The sequence below is a fragment of the Scylla paramamosain genome, chromosome 13 (genome assembly GCF_035594125.1).
Source record: "Scylla paramamosain isolate STU-SP2022 chromosome 13, ASM3559412v1, whole genome shotgun sequence".
In the NCBI taxonomy this organism is placed as follows: domain Eukaryota; kingdom Metazoa; phylum Arthropoda; class Malacostraca; order Decapoda; family Portunidae; genus Scylla; species Scylla paramamosain.
This window is the reverse complement of record NC_087163.1, coordinates 4,208,567-4,225,674: the sequence shown is the minus strand read 5'-3', so window position 1 is coordinate 4,225,674 and position 17,108 is coordinate 4,208,567. Positions and strand designations below refer to the sequence as shown.

The window sequence follows — 17,108 nt, the reverse complement described above, 5'->3', positions numbered from 1 at the left end:
GAGCCGACCAGAACCTCTTGCAAAGTCGGCTGGAAGTCTCGAGGGTCCTGGGATGAGAGGCAAGGGAGGGGAAGGAGAGAGGGGAAAGGAGGGGCGAAGGTAGCACAAGAGGGAATGGCATAAGAGGGAGGAGGCATGGAGGGTGGAGGGACCAGGGCATGGGAATGGAATGGGTAGTTTTTAAAAAGGTGATGTACGGAAAGGAAAGGTACAGTGAAAATGGAGAGTGGTAAAAATGGGTGTAGGAAAAGTGGAGAGCGAGGTGCAGGTAAGAAAAAGATTGGGTTGTGGGGAATGAAAATGAGTGAGAGAGAAAAAAAAAATAAAGTTAAAGAAAAGTTAAAGGTGAGGTCGAAAGCAAGAAAGTGCCGGCGAGGAGTGTGACGTCAGGATGTTACCAAGAGCAAAAACTGAGGGATATGGTGGTGAAGCTGACACTGGCCCTGAGGGAGGAGCCAACCAACGGGGGTAAGGAAGGAAGACCTGACATGATAAAAGACAGAAAGACAGCCGGAAGACCTGACAGGTGATTGGAGACTGAAAGATAATTGGAAGGGAGAGCTGTCAGATGATAAAAGATAGAAAATAGTTGGAGACACTACTGGCGGAGACTTTCATAGTGTAATATCCAGCGAAGCAAAGCAAGAACACTGCATTCAAGCAAGAGAGTAGGTATTTATATTCCGCCCCAATCCCGAGCAGCAGCAACTGGAGTGTGCAGCTCATCGTCTTTGCCAAACAAGAAGAAAACGTAACTTAACACACAGTAACGCACAGTCACCATGTATCTCACCACAATGACACCGACTGCCGCTTCTCTCTCTTGACCAAGCGCCACATATTTTCGTTGCTGCGCTAAGGATCAGTCAGTCTCCAGAACAAGTCCGCTGGCTATAGGAAAAAGCTACCTACTTCTAAACAAGGGCACCGCCAACTTTCCAAAGAGCATTTTCTCTTTCTGCACAAAGCGGCTGACATTTTCCTGGAGCACCTTCCTCCTGCGTGAAGTCGCCTGAGTACTACTGCCGTTTTCTTTCTAGACCAGAGCGTTACAGATTCCTCAGGGTGTACTGGACCTTATTAATGGCCCGTTCCTTGTAATCCAGCACCAATGGGACTCTTACTCTCTTTCCTTTACACACGAGGGCAGCGGTAGTTCACAAGGAAGCTTTTCCATCAACTTTTTTTCTGTCTCGCACAAGAAAAAAAAAAAAATAAATAAATAAATAAAAAATAAATAAATAAATAAAATTCCGGTAACTCTTTTCACGAGCGCTTTTCCGTGAGCTTTCAGTTCAAAATTATAAATGCATTTCATATTTGAAGAATGTTGCCACCAATACTAATAGAAGCTGATTTCCTGCCAGCAAGGACGCCGCCATTCCAGAGACTGATTTATTCGCAAACAAGAACTCTTTTCATCCTGAGCAAAGCCGCAGCCGATTTCTCTTCCTGATTTCCTTCCGAGTAAGAGCGTCACCGCCTCCCGAGTGCACCAATCTGGCAAATGAGATGCCGACGAATACACCCAAGAAACGCTCACGAAGGAGCTGACCAGAGCATGTACAAAGAAAGGCAAGACGCTGACGGAGGCTCTGACGAAGGCGCTTATGAGGCTAATGAAGACGGTGGAAAAAAAAAAACTTCTGAATGTAAAACTGACGATGCGTTTAAAGGAGGCCATAGACGGAGGGTGGAAAATAAGGCCCTGACAGAATTACGAAAATTACTAGTTTTTTTTTCATAAAGGAGACTGGAAATATGTGGTTATGCACTAAAGAAAGAACAGCAAATCATAATAGAGAAAAAATATAATAATTAAAAAAGATAATAATAAAAAAAATAGAAAAAAGTCTTCGCGTTGTCCCTCACCAAACGGAAACGATAATAAAAATAAAAATAGAAAAAAAACATATCGCCAATTTCCTTCTCGAAGTGTCACGCAAACTCTTACCCTCTCTGTGAACTCGTGTAAAAAAAAGAGAAAAAGAAAAAGAAAAAGAAAAAAAGAAAAAAAAAAGAAAAAAAAAGAAACCAAATCAAAAGGACTCCATGAATTGAACAGCAAAGGGCACGAGCCAAGCAACTGACGCAGGGCTGGGCGGGAGGCATCGCGGAGAGCACCCGTGGCACCCTCTCCTTTAACTGGCGTGCGTACTACATAATGCGTGGGTTACTACAGCGTGTAAGACTCCTGAAGAAGCGGCAATGTATGGAAAAGCAGTAGAGGAGGAGGAGGAGGAGGAGGAGGAGGAGGAGGACAGAAGCCTACGATAAGTTCCTATGTAAATGTACCAGGCATATTATTTTCTCTTATCTTAATATCCATGTTTATGTAATCAAATTCTCTCTCTCTCTCCCCCCCCCTCTCTCTCTCTCTCTCTCTCCTATCAGTAATTCACATCTCCACTCCCTGCCCCTCTACGCCCCTCCTCTACCAATCTTACCCTACCCCTCAGCCTCTCTCATTAAGCATCTCGTCCTAACTTTCGCCTCTTCACACCCTCCCCTCACCTCCCTCTTTACACTCCCTGCCGCGCCCCTCCTGCTGCTCCCGCTAACTCTTCAGCCAACACCTCCACTCAGCCTGCCCCTCCTCGTCCTCCTCCTCCTCCACCATCTACTATCAGCCTTCACCTCTCCCTCCAACACACCATTTCGTTCTCACCTCCACATCCTCCTAGGTCGATCGGAATCCCCCTCCTCCTCCTCCTCCTCCTCTTCCTCCTCCAAGTAACTCGCAACAAACTCGGGCGGCGACAAAGCCAAATGTAACTTGGCCAACAAAGCCTAACGAGAAGTTTGCATTTCGACAGCGACTACATTTCGTTTCGTTCGCTCAGCCTAAAGCGCAAGACTCTCCAAAATTTCAGGGGAGCGACATTGGCCCGCGTCTCCCGGAAGCACAAGGGCGGGAATCCTCTGCCTTCCCCGGGAGTTTTAGCACTTTTTAATCTCACGGCCTCAATATTTTCCCAGTTCCGAAAAGACGCGATTGAGTTGAGTGTAAGTTTGGCTTTGAAGATGAAGGGAAGATTCGGGCGGAGGGCGTCGCTACGGGTGGAAGTCGTCGGGTCGCCTTGGCCTTCCTGACCCGCACGACGACCCGACTTCACATCCATCTGCATTGCAACCCATTCCCTTTGACGGAGTTGAGAATACAAGTGGTAAGGAAATTACAATGTTATTGCTTACATAAATATTAAATAGAGAGAGAGGGAGACAGAGAGAGCAGGAGTCTGTTCCGCCTCCGTTTCTAAAAACACGCCATGACACACAATTACCTTTTATTCGACTACGGAGGGAGAGAAAGAGAAAGGGAGGAGAAGAAAGAGGAAGGGTAGGAAGAATAGCAGGAAGAGTTGGAAAGAGAGCAGGAGGAGGAGGAGGAGGAGGAGGAGGAGGAGGCAGAACGAAGGAGGAAGGAGAGATGGAGGAGGAGGGTAACAAAGAAGTGTGTTTGGTTCACTGTTTTCCTCCCGTTCTAAAAGGTACCCCGTCCCTTGCAGCACCCCACAACCGCCCCCGCAACCCCTTACCACCCCCCACCCCATGTCCTCCCGGCGCACACTAGATGAACTGCCTGAAAACTGAGCGGTACTGGGAGAAAAAGTCACTTGAATTCCTCTTCTTTATCAGGTCCCTTCGCCCCCGGAACGTCATTAAGAGCAGGACATGACCGCGCTTCTCTCCCGGCCCCGAAAAATGCAACTATTCAGCAAGGATTCCCTGGCTGACGAAGGACATTCACTCTCGCTCTTCTGCTCCACAAAATCAAGGTCGCCACAAGTGTGTTTTCTTTCAGCCACATAAGATTTCAGCGCAACGTAAATGTGATGTCGTTATGTGTTGCTTCAGTGTCTTCAGTCAGTTATCTAAATCAAGTTTCAGTTAATCAAAATCGAGCTTCAGTCAGTCAGTCAGTCAGCCAATCAATTCAATCTTTAGTCAGTCAGTCAGTCAGTCAGTCAGTCAGTCAGTCAGAAAGCCAATCAAATCAAGCTTTTATCTGTCAGTCAGTCAGTCAGTCAGCCAATCAATTCAATCTTTAGTCAGTCAGTCAGTCAGTCAATCAGTTCATCGAAATCAACTTGTCAATCTTTTCTTCTATAAAAATCAAGTTTCTATGAATAAAAACAATAAAATCAATATCAAACCAATCAAAACAAGATCAGTCAGCTTCAGTTAACCAGCCAATCAAGTAAAACGTTCATTCAATCAATACATCAAAATCAAACTTCACTCAAATCAATCCAATCACCAAAATCAGGTCTTCATCCATCCATTAAAAACAGCTTCAATCATTCTATCAGTCAACCAAAACCAAGCTTGTCTATTAAACCACTAAAGCTTCAATCCATCCATCCACCGATCCACCAAAATATGTCTTCAATCAGTTAATCAAAATCAAGATAAAAAGCGTAAGTTCTTCACAATCAGTCACTTCAACACACTATGAAGTACAATCGCGGCCAGAAGTCTTGTCACCTGCCGCTCTCACATCTACTGTTTAACGTGTTCCTTCACTCTGACGTCCTTTGATCTCCTTGAAAGGTAACAGGCAGCACATCGGAGGCCTTACGGTTGAATACGGTAGTGAACAAACTTTTGCTCGTGACTGTACAAGGTGTCCATGCGCAGCTTCAGTAATATCTAGTACGGTGACGCTAGAGAAAGGTAAAGTAACTTGAGAATCTCCCTTATGTTCCTACTTCAATGATAAAGATATAAGCAAAGAAACACAGACGAAGTTCCTTTCCTTCCTTCCTCCCTTCTTTCTCTCTTTCGTAAAACTTGGATTTTTTTTTTTTTCTGAGAGAGGAAACATCATGTTACCCCAAGAACTAAATTGGCTCCAGATTTAAGAAACTCCTCTACTTTCTTTAATGTCTGATACTTTCGCCCGCTTCCCTTCGCCGTAAGGAGGGGGGGGGGGAATTTACTGTAGTACACCGTAAAGAACAAAGATTTTCCTGAGTCTATCGTAAATAGCAAAAAGAATAAAAAGGAAAAATATAACACAGACTAATGTAAATGAGAAAAATACCACAGACTAGAGTAAACAAAAAAAGAAAAAAATAAATAAATAACAATATAACTCTTAACAAACTAACAACCTATTTAACTAACTCTAGCAAACTACCTAACACAAACTAACGAACCAACTAATAAACTTCACAAAAAACCAACGAGATAACTAAACAAACAAACCACCTCACTAAACAACCAGCTTACTAACTAAACACATAAATGAATAAGTTAAAAAAGATTATCATAACCTCCCCTATACACCATAGATAAGTTTACCATTCTGCCATACAATCTCACTTTCCAGACCCTCCCATTATAAGCCTCATCATGACCCACACGTAACCTAACCGGCAGAAACAGAGTGTGGCCGGGCCCTGGTCGATCCTGCCTTGATACCTGTCACGCGCTAATTGCAGGTGTTACATCTACTGACACCCACGCCCTCTGTCTGGCCACCTTGGCGTAAATGTCATGAGGCAGTGATAGTAGTGGTGGTGGTAGTAGTAGTAGTAGTGGTAGTAGTAGTAGTAGTAGTAGTAGTAGTAATTAATAGTTGAGATCAAGAACATCCATCTTTAAAATTTCTTCTTCTTCCACCTTCTCCTCCACCACCACCTCATCTTCTCCACTCCCCCTCTCCCGCAAATCACCCCTCCTCTTTCCACCACCACCACCACCACCACCACCACCAACCACCCCAAAGCACCATCATCTTGCCCCCTCCCCTTCATCCCCTCACTCCCCCTACTCTCCTACATAATGGCTCCTCCCAACCACTCCAACACTTCCTATAAATCCAGCGGCAAGATAGTTCGCCCTAATACATACTCCAACACTTAGTTATAAAGTTGGAGTTCCCGGCACGCGTGTCAGGCCAGGGGATTTTAATATTGTTCCTGCGGGTGCTGTGGAGGAGGAGCAGGAGGAGGAGGAGGAGGAGGCAGAGGAGGAGGGGTATGGAGGGAAGGGTATAAGGAAGAAAGGGAGTAAAGGTGATGGGTACAAAAGAGAGATGTGTGATGTTGGTGGTGATAGTGGTGGTGGTGGTGGTGGTGGTGGTGGTGGTGGTGGTGGTGGTGGTTATAATAATAATAATGATAATAATAAGAGAGGATGTACATATATTTTTATTTATTTTTTTCCCAGAATTCCTAACACGCTTGTCAATTTATTCTCTCTCTCTCTCTCTCTCTCTCTCTCTCTCTCTCTCTCTCTCTCTCTCTCTCTCTCTCTCTCTCTCTCTCTCTCTCTCTCTCTCTCTCTCTCTCTCTCTCAGGATTGAGGTCCATTCCCAAAATGATCCCTCGCCTCACTTCCCCTTCCTCCCCATTCACCCCCCGCCTTTTCAACCTCCCCAGGCAAGGTTCTCTCCACCCCATCACATCTCCCAATCCCCCTTCCCCTCATGTCTCCCTTTCATCTTTCCCCTCACCTCCCTCTTTCTTCTCTACCCTCCCAGCTTCCCATATCTCGTTTTCTCCTTGCCTCCATTTCTCCATTCCATTTCTTCCTTCCTTCTTTCCTCTTCTTCATTTCCCTATTCTATTTTCTTATTCCTCTTTCTCCATTCTTTCACTTGTTCCTAGCTTCCCTTCCCTCATATTCCTTTCTATTCTTCCTATTATATTCCTATCCATTCTTCTCTTAAAATCTCCATTTTCTCCTTCATCTCCTTTCATTCCTTTCTCCTTTTCCTCTTACATTCTCCTCTCCTCCTTCCACTAAAATCTCCCTTCCTTCTTTTCTTACATACCCCTTCCCCCTTCCTCTTTCCTTCTAACCCTTTCTTCTTCTTCCCCTTCCTCTTTATTCTTTCCTTCCTCCCCTTCCATCTCCTTACAGTTTTCCTCTTACAGCTCTTCCTCTCCTCCTTACGTATACCTTCCTTCCTTCCTTCCTTCCTTCCTTTCCTCTCACCTGCTCACATCCCTCTTATTCCCTCCCCCTACATCCCCCTACCCCCTCTACCCCCCACACGAGGAAAAGTTACCCCCTCTGAGCATGGCCATAAACATCTCCGGAGTTAAACTTTGCGAGAGAAACTTTAATATCCTGATTCTCGTAAATTTCAGGCTAAAGAAGGTGAGTCTGAATTGTCTTTATAGTGAGAGTGACTAGAGAGAGAGAGAGAGAGAGAGAGAGAGAGAGAGAGAGAGAGAGAGAGAGAGAGAGAGAGAGAGAGAGAGAGAGAGAGAGAGAGAGAGAGAGAGAGAGAGAGAGAGAGAGAGTAACAGGTAACGTATGCGATATGTTAGAGTTGTTTCAGATAATAACTTACAGTCAAGAGTAAGTTGCATGTCGCTGCGATTTTATGCTTGCAACCTTTCTTTCTTTTTTCTTTGTGCTACAGTGATGTGTTGTTGTTTGTGTTCTCTTTGTTCTCACAGGAAATGGTCTTGACGATAATGATACTGATGATGATGGTGATAATAATAATAATAATAATAATAATAATAATAATAATAATAATAATAATAATAATAATGACGATAACAACAGGAACAACAACAACAACAACAACAGCAACAATAATACCTATAAAACAATAATAATGATGTTGACGATGATGATGATGGTGGTGGTGGTGGTGATGATGATGATGATGATGATGATGATGATGATGAAATGATGATGTTAATAATAATAGTAATAATAATAATAATAATAATTATAATAATAATAATAATAATAATAATAATAATAATAATAATAATAATAATAATAATAATACGAAGAAGAAGAAGAAGAAGAAGAAGAAGAAGAAGAAGAAGAAGAAGAAGAAGAAGAAGAAGAAAAACAAGAGAAAAACAAGAAAAGAACGAAATAAAGAATAAAAATATAAACAAAAGCAAGGAGAAAAAAAAAAGGCAAAAAACAAAAGACAAATAAACTCACCTGCACGCGGGACAGCACACCTGAGCACGCCACCACACGTCCCCCACCTGTGTCTGCGCGGCGGCCACAGGACAGGGGCGTTCCTCGAGCACCACTGCAAAGCGACAAGGAAAAATGCACTCAGATCTACAAGAGTTAAAAGTACAAGGCATAAAAAATAAGTGTTTGAAAATAGTTGATTTCCAGGGGAAGGTAAAGTTGATGGAAAAATGCGGATGATTTATTAAAACAACGAGTTTCAAGTGACTTCGATGACTCTCCAATATGAAGGCATTTTTTTCTTTACTGTACTTTTCTCTCCGTGTGATGACGTCAGTTCTGTAATGAAAGCCATGTAATATATACGTTTAATTCACTCCCAGGGCCGTTTGTGTTAATGGTTTACGATACGTTACAGCGAAATGGCTCATGTGACGCTAACAGTCAGCGTTATGAACCCCGCGCCAGACAAGGAAACCGAAGTTCAATGGCAGATATAAGTAAGAACGTAATTTCAAGACTACTAAGCCGACCAGGACTTGAACACAGATCTCTAAAGACCAAGAAGCGACTCCAGTTCCAGCCAGCCATTACATTTCTTCATTACTTCGCGGCGGCTTTGACGTGATGTCCCGCCCGCCGCGCGCCGCCTGACAGCTTCCCACAGTTCCAAGTCACGATTAAAAGCAGGAATGAAGAAGTTGGAAAGGTGAGTCGTGAGGAATCAAGCAGGGAAGCAAATGGCAGGCACGAACTTAGGCTGCGCTATTTGGGGATTCTGAAAGTTTTGTATTGCGCTGCGCTTTCTTAATCCGGTAACTTGTTTTACCTCCAGCCCTGCACCCGACACACTGCTGTACATAATCTGAGAGAGAGAGAGAGAGAGAGAGAGAGAGAGAGAGAGAGAGAGAGAGAGAGAGAGAGAGAGAGAGAGAGAGAGAGAGAGAGAGAGAGAGAGAGAGAGAGAGAGAGAGAGAGAGAGAGAGAGAGAGAGAGAGAGAGAGAGAGAGAGAGCCACATGGAATACTCTCTGGAAATATAAAACAGAAAATAAACAAATAAATAAAACTGTCTGTCATAGGAAGAAAATAGATAGTGGAGTTTATAGTTACGATTTAAGTCATATTTTCAACTAGTCTGCGTTAAGCTCGAATTTCTAAACGTAAAAGCCTATATATATTTACCCCCCAAAAAAAGACAAAAACCTTGGTGAGAAAGGTTATGAAAAGCAACCAGAGGAAACAAAAAAAAAGAAAAGAATTGACGACGAAATGGAAAAAGTGATAACCTGAGCAGCTAGAAATGACGAAAGGAGAGGCGAGGAGAGGTGAATGGAGGGAAGGAAAGAAGGTAGGAAGGCAGGACGCGAGATGAGGGACAAGTGGACAGGAGCGTGAAGGGAAAGTTAGAGTTAGGAAGAGAGCTGAGGTAAGGAAAGGAGGAAGAACGGAAGGACGAAAGAGTGAGAAAGGAGGGAGGGTACAAAGATGGGTTGAGTAAAAAAAAAAAGTGATAGTAAAAGAAAAAAAGAAGTAGTAGAAAGGAAGGAAGGAAGGACGAGGGACAGGAGGGAGAGAAGGAAGGAAGAAGGGAGGGAGGGAGGGTGGAAGGGAAGGTAGAGTAAACACATACCACTTCACGGGAACTTCTCATGCTAGCCGCGTCTTCGGCAATCTCCACAACTCGGCTCCAAAGACAAACACAGCCACAAGAACCTCCTGGCAGCCGGTGAATACGGAAGGCGGGGAAGAAGGAGGAAGCTGGGGGTGAGCAGAAGGGGGAGAAAGAGGAGGAGGAGGAGGAGGAAAGGGGGTGAGCAGGTGGAGGAAGGGGAAAGACTGGACACAAGAAGGAAAAATTGAAGTCAACATGATATGAATAACTCTACCAAACACTAAGGACACAAAAGAGACTCATGTATGAATGTTGGCAGGTATATTGCAGATCAGATGACGCCACAACAACACTACACGAACCTTACAACAACAACAACAACAACAACAACAACAACAACAACAACAACAACAAATAACAAACCAACAAGACAAGAATCCTCCAACACACACACATACACACAAACCCTTCCAAGTCTTCTTTCCCCACACGACTCCATACTTAATTTTTCGTGTGTTTCCTTGAGGTCGAGAAAATCCACAGGTTGCGAGGGATCCACAGGGAGACAGAGTGACTGACAGTGAGCCAGACGGAGGGAGATAACCGTGAGCGACAGGGAACCAGAGGAAGATAGCGGGGCCGACTGGGGCTAGAGAAGTCAGAGGAAGATTCTGAGCCAGTGAGCTTAGTAAGTCAAGAAGAAGCGGGAGTGAGCCACGTGAGTAAGAGGAATGGTGTGCGACAAAGAGGACTAGGGAAGCCACAGAGAGAGATATACATGTAGCAATTCGGCGTGTGTGTGTGTGTGTGTGTGTGTGTGTGTGTGTGTGTGTGTGTGTGTGTGTGTGTGTGTGTGTGTGTGTGTGTGTGTGTGTGTGTGTGTTGTTTTACTAATTAATTTTGAATTTGTGTTAATTAAGTGTTTTGTGTTTGTTTTATTCTAAGGATTTCTAAAGATCTGTATTTTGTACTGTATCTGTATCTTGTATCTTGTATTGTGCTTTATTACTTTATGGACTATGGCTGTTTTGTGTGTGTACTTTCCAGATATATACATTAAAAAAAGCAGTAGCATATTTTTTTTACAAGTGTGTATTGAAACTACAGTCAGTAATGATCTATCTATCTATCTATCTATCTATCTATCTATCTATCTATCTATCTGTGAAGGTATATTAAACTCATACATTTTCATATCAACTATGTAACATTATTTTTTGTCTATGGGTTTAGGATCAATGTTTACAAATTCAAATTGCTTTCTAGAATCACTGTTTTGCATATGACAAAATTGCGTCCATTTGCCTGTTTATTATATATTAGTTTAGAGTAAATGCTAATGTATTTTATTTAGCATATTTATTGTACATATGGATCTGTGGCCATTGAAATATTTATCTATTTATCTATCTCTCTAACTATCTACATGTCTATCTATTTGTGTCTATCAGTTTGTCTATTGATCTATCTATGTATCAGCTTGCCTATCTATCTGTCTATCTACCAACTCATCTATCTATCTATCTATCTATCTATCTATCTTTCTATCTATGTTCAAAGAGATTTTCTACCAAGTTCTGATAACATTTTAATACCTGGTACACCTGAACTTCACTTAGATAAACTCTTTGCACCTGCCTGCGCATCATCGGGTGTTTACCTTAACACAAGAAACTATACCAAGAGCTGCCAATTTGCGTGTCGTGAATTTAGAGGAGCGTGAAGACTGAAGGGAGTAAGGGATAAAGGGGAGGGCGGGTTAGACAGACGAAGGTACAACACGATGATTAGGAGGACAAGGTGAGGGTGGAATCGAGTGAAAAAACATGAGTAGGGAGAGGGTGGAATATACGAGAAAAATAGTATGATGATGATGAAACAGGGTGGAAAATTGGAGAGATGAGAGTGGATCAGGATGGGAAGGACTTAGGATGGGGCCGATCTGGGGTGAGGGAAGAACAGGGTGAGGAAGAAAGAAATAAAAGTTCAGGATGAAACGGGATGGAAAAAAAAAAGATGATCATGGTGAAGCAGCGTGAACATGCAGCATTATGACAGTGACATGGTGAACAGACTGAGGATGCAAGATGGTGACAACAAATGACTCAGAGTGGAAGCCGTTGATCATAAGAAACAGAAGAACGATAGAACAAAAACTTGATAAGGGAATGAGATGAGAGTGAAGCATGAAGTTGGAGCACAGTAAGTGAATGACAGAGAGAGGTGGAGACAGAGAGAGGACAGAACGGAAAGAGGATATGACAGTGAGTGGACGGGATAGAGTGAAGATGGAACAGGGTGACGGTGGAACAATGAGAGGACGGGACGGTGTGAGGGCGCAGCAGAGTGAGGAGGGGAAACACAGAGGGCGGGACAGAATGAGAGCGGAAGAGAGTGAAGATAGGATAGAGCGATGATGGGACAGAATGAGGGCGGGACAGAGTGGCAAAGGGACAGAGTGAGCCGTGAGGAGCCGTGGCAGCCAGACGCCATTAAATCACCGTCCACAATGGCTCTCGGGCGTCCCAGCCTCCCTGTTTTATGGCTCCGGCTGACGGCGCCAATATACAATAAATTCTTTGTCACAGTTTTGTTGCATGAGACTACGCTGATGTCCACACACACACACACACACACACACACACACACACACACACACACACACACACACACACACACACACACACACACACACACACACACACACACACATACACATGAAACGTCAAGTCACTGCCATGAAGGGAAAAAATCACTTAATGAACAAAGTTTCCTGCTTAATCCTTCTCACTGTTTTCCTTCCCCGGCAGCGTGTGTGTGTGTGTGTGTGTGTGTGTGTGTGTGTGTGTGTGTGTGTGTGTGTGTATGTGTGTGAGTGTGTGTGTGTGTTTAGGGAATGGGAGGGGGAGAAAGAGTGATGTTCTGCTCACACTCATCAGCCAGACAGACACACAGGCAAAGGGAGGGACAGGTGGAGAGAAAACGTAACAGACAGGCAGAAAAACACAAACTGAGAGGCAATTCATGGGTGGACAATCACGTGAACAGAGATGAGTATAGACATACAATCAGACACCGACATGTAGATAGACACAAAGGGAAATATACAAAGACAGGCACTTCTATCACACACACACACACACACACACACACACACACACACACACACACACACACACACACACACACACGATGAAGCAGAAGAAGAAGAAGAAGAAGAAGAAGAAAAATCCGGTAACTACATAAAAAAGAAAACCGAATAAAAAAATAAAAAAAAGAATAAGAAAGAAAAATACAAACAAAACACCTCACAGTATAGAATTCACAAGCATTTGCACCACCACCACCACCACCACCACCACCACCACCACCACCACCACCACCACCACCACCAGTACTAACAACAATAGCAACAGTAACAAAACTCTCCACCTCCCACGACTTCCACATTTCCATATATTCCGAGATTATTTTGCTAATGGTAAAAAATAAGGCAGGGAACCCTAAAAATACGCAGACTATTACTGTAACTCGGAATGAATGAGGATGGGAATAAAAAATCAAATGAGGACAATAAAGACAGGGAAAAATTCAAGAGAGAGAGAGAGAGAGAGAGAGAGAGAGAGAGAGAGAGAGAGAGAGAGAGAGAGAGAGAGAGAGAGAGAGAGAGAGAGAGAGAGGATATAAAAACACACACGCTCCGGGTCATTGTGTTAACGAACCCCAGAAAATATTAATAATGAAACGAGAATAATAAAGACTTGGGAAGAGTAGGGGAAGAGAGAGAGAGAGAGAGAGAGAGAGAGAGAGAGAGAGAGAGAGAGAGAGAGAGAGAGAGAGAGAGAGAGAGAGAGAGAGAGAGAGAGAGAGAGAGAGAGAGAGAGAGAGAGAGAGAGAGAGAGAGAGAGAGAGAGAGAGAGAGAGAGAGAGAGAGAGAGAGAGAGATCAGACACAGGAATGAGGAAGAAAACTACACACACACACACACACACACACACACACACACACACACACACACACACACACACACACACACACACACACAAAACGTAAACTTGAGAGGGGAAACTTGCAGAGAATAGCCTCATTTCCTCAGTGTAATGACTTCAACGAGGCTCCACACAGAACATGTCCGAAACGTGTCCTAAGAGAAGCACTGAAATCGTACTCGGCAATTTTTTTTTTCCCACAATAATAATAATAATAATAATAATAATAATAATAATAATAATAATAATAATAATAATAATAATAATAGTAATACGTAAGGGTACACTAAGGACACCCTGCCCTGTATAATTTCCAGGTCCCCTTCAAATTTACAATCCTATAGAGATTTTTCAACACGGGGAGAGAGAGAGAGAGAGAGAGAGAGAGAGAGAGAGAGAGAGAGAGAGAGAGAGAGAGAGAGAGAGAGAGAGAGAGAGAGAGAGAGAGAGAGAAAGAGAACTGAGGAAACAAAACACATATAAATACCATGAGGGGGAAACACACACACACACACACACACACACACACACACACACACACACACACACACACACACACACACACAGTAAACAAGCACACCTATTTTTCCCCTCCTTTCCCCTTCCCCTTCCCTCCTTCCCTTCCTTTCCCATTCCTTCATCCCCTCCCCCATCCCCTCCCCCTTCCCCAAACCCCGGTGCGAAGGAAAAAATGTCAATAATGAATGAGATTGTTAGAGAAGCTTTTCCTCTCCCTTCTGTCGGAAAGTTCCTAGGGGAAAAATCCGGGAAAAGGCTTTATTTCCAGCTTCATTTGAGTGACTGTCTTTAGCGAGAGAGAGAGAGAGAGAGAGAGAGAGAGAGAGAGAGAGAGAGAGAGAGAGAGAGAGAGAGAGAGAGAGAGAGAGAGAGAGAGAGAGAGAGAGAGAGAGAGAGAGAGAGATAAGAGGTAATTATGAAGGAGAGAAAGGAAGTAATGGAAGGAAGCCAGGAGAGATAAGGAAATTCGTGAAAGCAAGAAAGCGACATAATAGTAAAGAAGGATGGAGGGAGAGAATGAAAATGTAAATGTAGTAGGTAGGGAGAATGAAAGGGAGAGATAAAGTATTAGAGAAAGCGAGGACTAAACGAGGAATGATTTACAGAGAGAGAGAGAGAGAGAGAGAGAGAGAGAGAGAGAGAGAGAGAGAGAGAGAGAGAGAGAGAGAGAGAGAGAGAGAGAGAGAGAGAGAGAGAGAGAGAGAGCAAATTGTAATGGAGAAAAAGATTGCAGCTAAAAAAGAGAATAATAAAAACTAGAATGAATGAAAAGGAAGAAGTTGAGATGAACTAAGGAAATAAAACTTTCCGGCCTTCCCCCAAAAAAAGACATATTTAGCAAAATGTGAAAGGAGGAGAAAAGGAGGAGAAAAGGAGGAGAAAGTGCTGAAGAAAAACAGAAAACAAAAATCTGAGTGAAATGTCTAAGAAAGATAAATGAATAGGAGGAGGAGGAGGAGGAGGAGGAGGAGGAGGAGGAGGAGGAGGAGGAGGAGGAGGAGGAGGAGGAGGAGGAGGAGGAGGAGGATAGTCAGCAAGTCAACGAGGAGGAAAACGAAGAGAGGATGAAGAAAAAAAGAATAAAAGAAAACCAATAAAAAGAAAGTACAAAGCTAACAAACTGGAGAATAGGAACAGACAATGACAGGAGATTAGAGAAAATTGGAGGGAGGGGATGATGAGGGAAAAAAAAAAACGCTAATTCCCAAGACACAGGGTTCCTTTCTCCCTCCCTGGCCCTCCCCGCACGCTGCCACACCCCATTTCACCCCGCCATTCCAGCCCAATCGTCTCCCAGCAGCAAGAATTTCCCTTCTAACACTATGCTACATTCCGCTGATTCATGTTCATTTTCAACCTAATTTAACCTAATTCAACCTAACCTACTTTAACTTGACTTTACCTAATCTAACCTATTGTGATTCAACATAACTTACTTTAACCTGACTTAACCTAACCTAACCTATCGTAACCATCATAAATACTCCTGATTCATGCTCAACACTTTCAACCTAACCTAAATTGACCCAACCTAACCTAACCTGACCTCACCTCACCTGACCTAAGCTAACCTGACCTAACCTAATATAACCTTACCCAACTTGACCTAACCTCACCCAACCAAACCTAATTTAATCTAATCTAACCAAACCTAAACTAATCAAACCTAACCTAACCCAACCTAACCTCTCTACAGGCTTCCAGATCCTTAAGAACTTAAAGAATATCCACCTAGTAATGCATGAACGGCACTGCCCATGCACTCCAGGACACTTTTCCACTCACATCCACATACGTTCCTCACCCAGGCACCTTTCCACATTCTCCCACATTCATCACTGTCCAACAACCGAAGGGACAGTCGTTTAATATTTCCGAAAACAAATGAATAGCTAAAAGATACACTTGCTTATGCACCACAAACCCGTTTTCTACACATAAACACACATCCCCTTAACCCTTTAATTGCTATTTGGTACAACTTTCCTTAATTACTAAATACTCTGAGACATCTTTACTTGTTCCACAGCCACCTCCAATCTTTAAACTGGTTAGAAATTGCAACATCTATTCTTTTTAATCCTCTTCTTTTTTGTAAATGCTTATAAAGATTTCATGCATTAATTCTGGTGTTGTTAATGGTTTTGTATCGCAGTGAAAAGGTTAAACATTCAGAAGGATCTACCAACATGGAAAAAAGAAGGAAACACACACACACACACACACACACACACACACACACACACACACACACACACACACACACACACACACTTCTATACAATGTTTCAAACTCCACACCGTTCTTGCACCACCAAACAAACTCTAACACACCGTGAGAACTTTTAAACGCTCTCTTCATTTCCCAAAACAGACCCTTGTACACTCTAGAACTTCAAAACACTCTTCCCCATTAAACAGTATAAACTCTTGCACACTTCAAAACATAACAAACAACACATTTTTCTCTTCTCTGTCACCGAAAAGAAAAAAAAAAGGAAAAAAGAATCACATGCTCAAAACCTCACAGCACACTTTCTATACCAAATGAATGAATGAATTAATAAATAAACAAATAAACGAATATAAGTAAATAAACAGCAAACTTATACTTATTCCCTTTGAACCTGGAAAGATATACATCCACACACATGAAAAAATAAAGATAATAAACAAAATAGAATAAATAAGTGAACAGATTAAATCAACAAAACGAATAAATAAATAAGTAAATAAACAAACAAATAAATAAATAAATAAATAAATAAACCTTGTATAAACATGGTAAAATCTCACCTCAAAACGCCCTCCAACAGAACACACACACACACACACACACACACACACACACACACACACACACACACCACGACCTCACACCACCACCAACAAACACCCTTTTCCAGTCACCGCCACCCCAGCAGCAGCCCCCTCTCTCTCTCTCCCCCTACCCCCGGGCCTCCATCACCAGCACGGCGGGCAGGGAGGCGCGGCGGCTATAATCTTCAGGTTAATAATGTCATCATCGCCTCCCCCATTCAGTGTTGAGCTCGGCCGTTCTCTCTATAATTACCTTCCAAC

At 43.0% G+C, this 17,108-nt stretch overlaps 1 protein-coding gene across 1 annotated transcript in view; it reads right to left on the bottom strand.

Annotated features, from left to right (window-relative positions):
- Positions 1–16,847, bottom strand: part of LOC135106360 (dnaJ homolog subfamily C member 13-like) — a 102,563-nt gene extending 85,716 nt beyond the window's left edge. Inside the window, 2 exon segments of the mRNA XM_064015297.1 lie at positions 7,927–8,020; positions 16,824–16,847. The gene's annotated coding sequence lies outside the window, so the exon portion shown is untranslated.
- Positions 16,848–17,108: the final 261 nt, after the last annotated feature.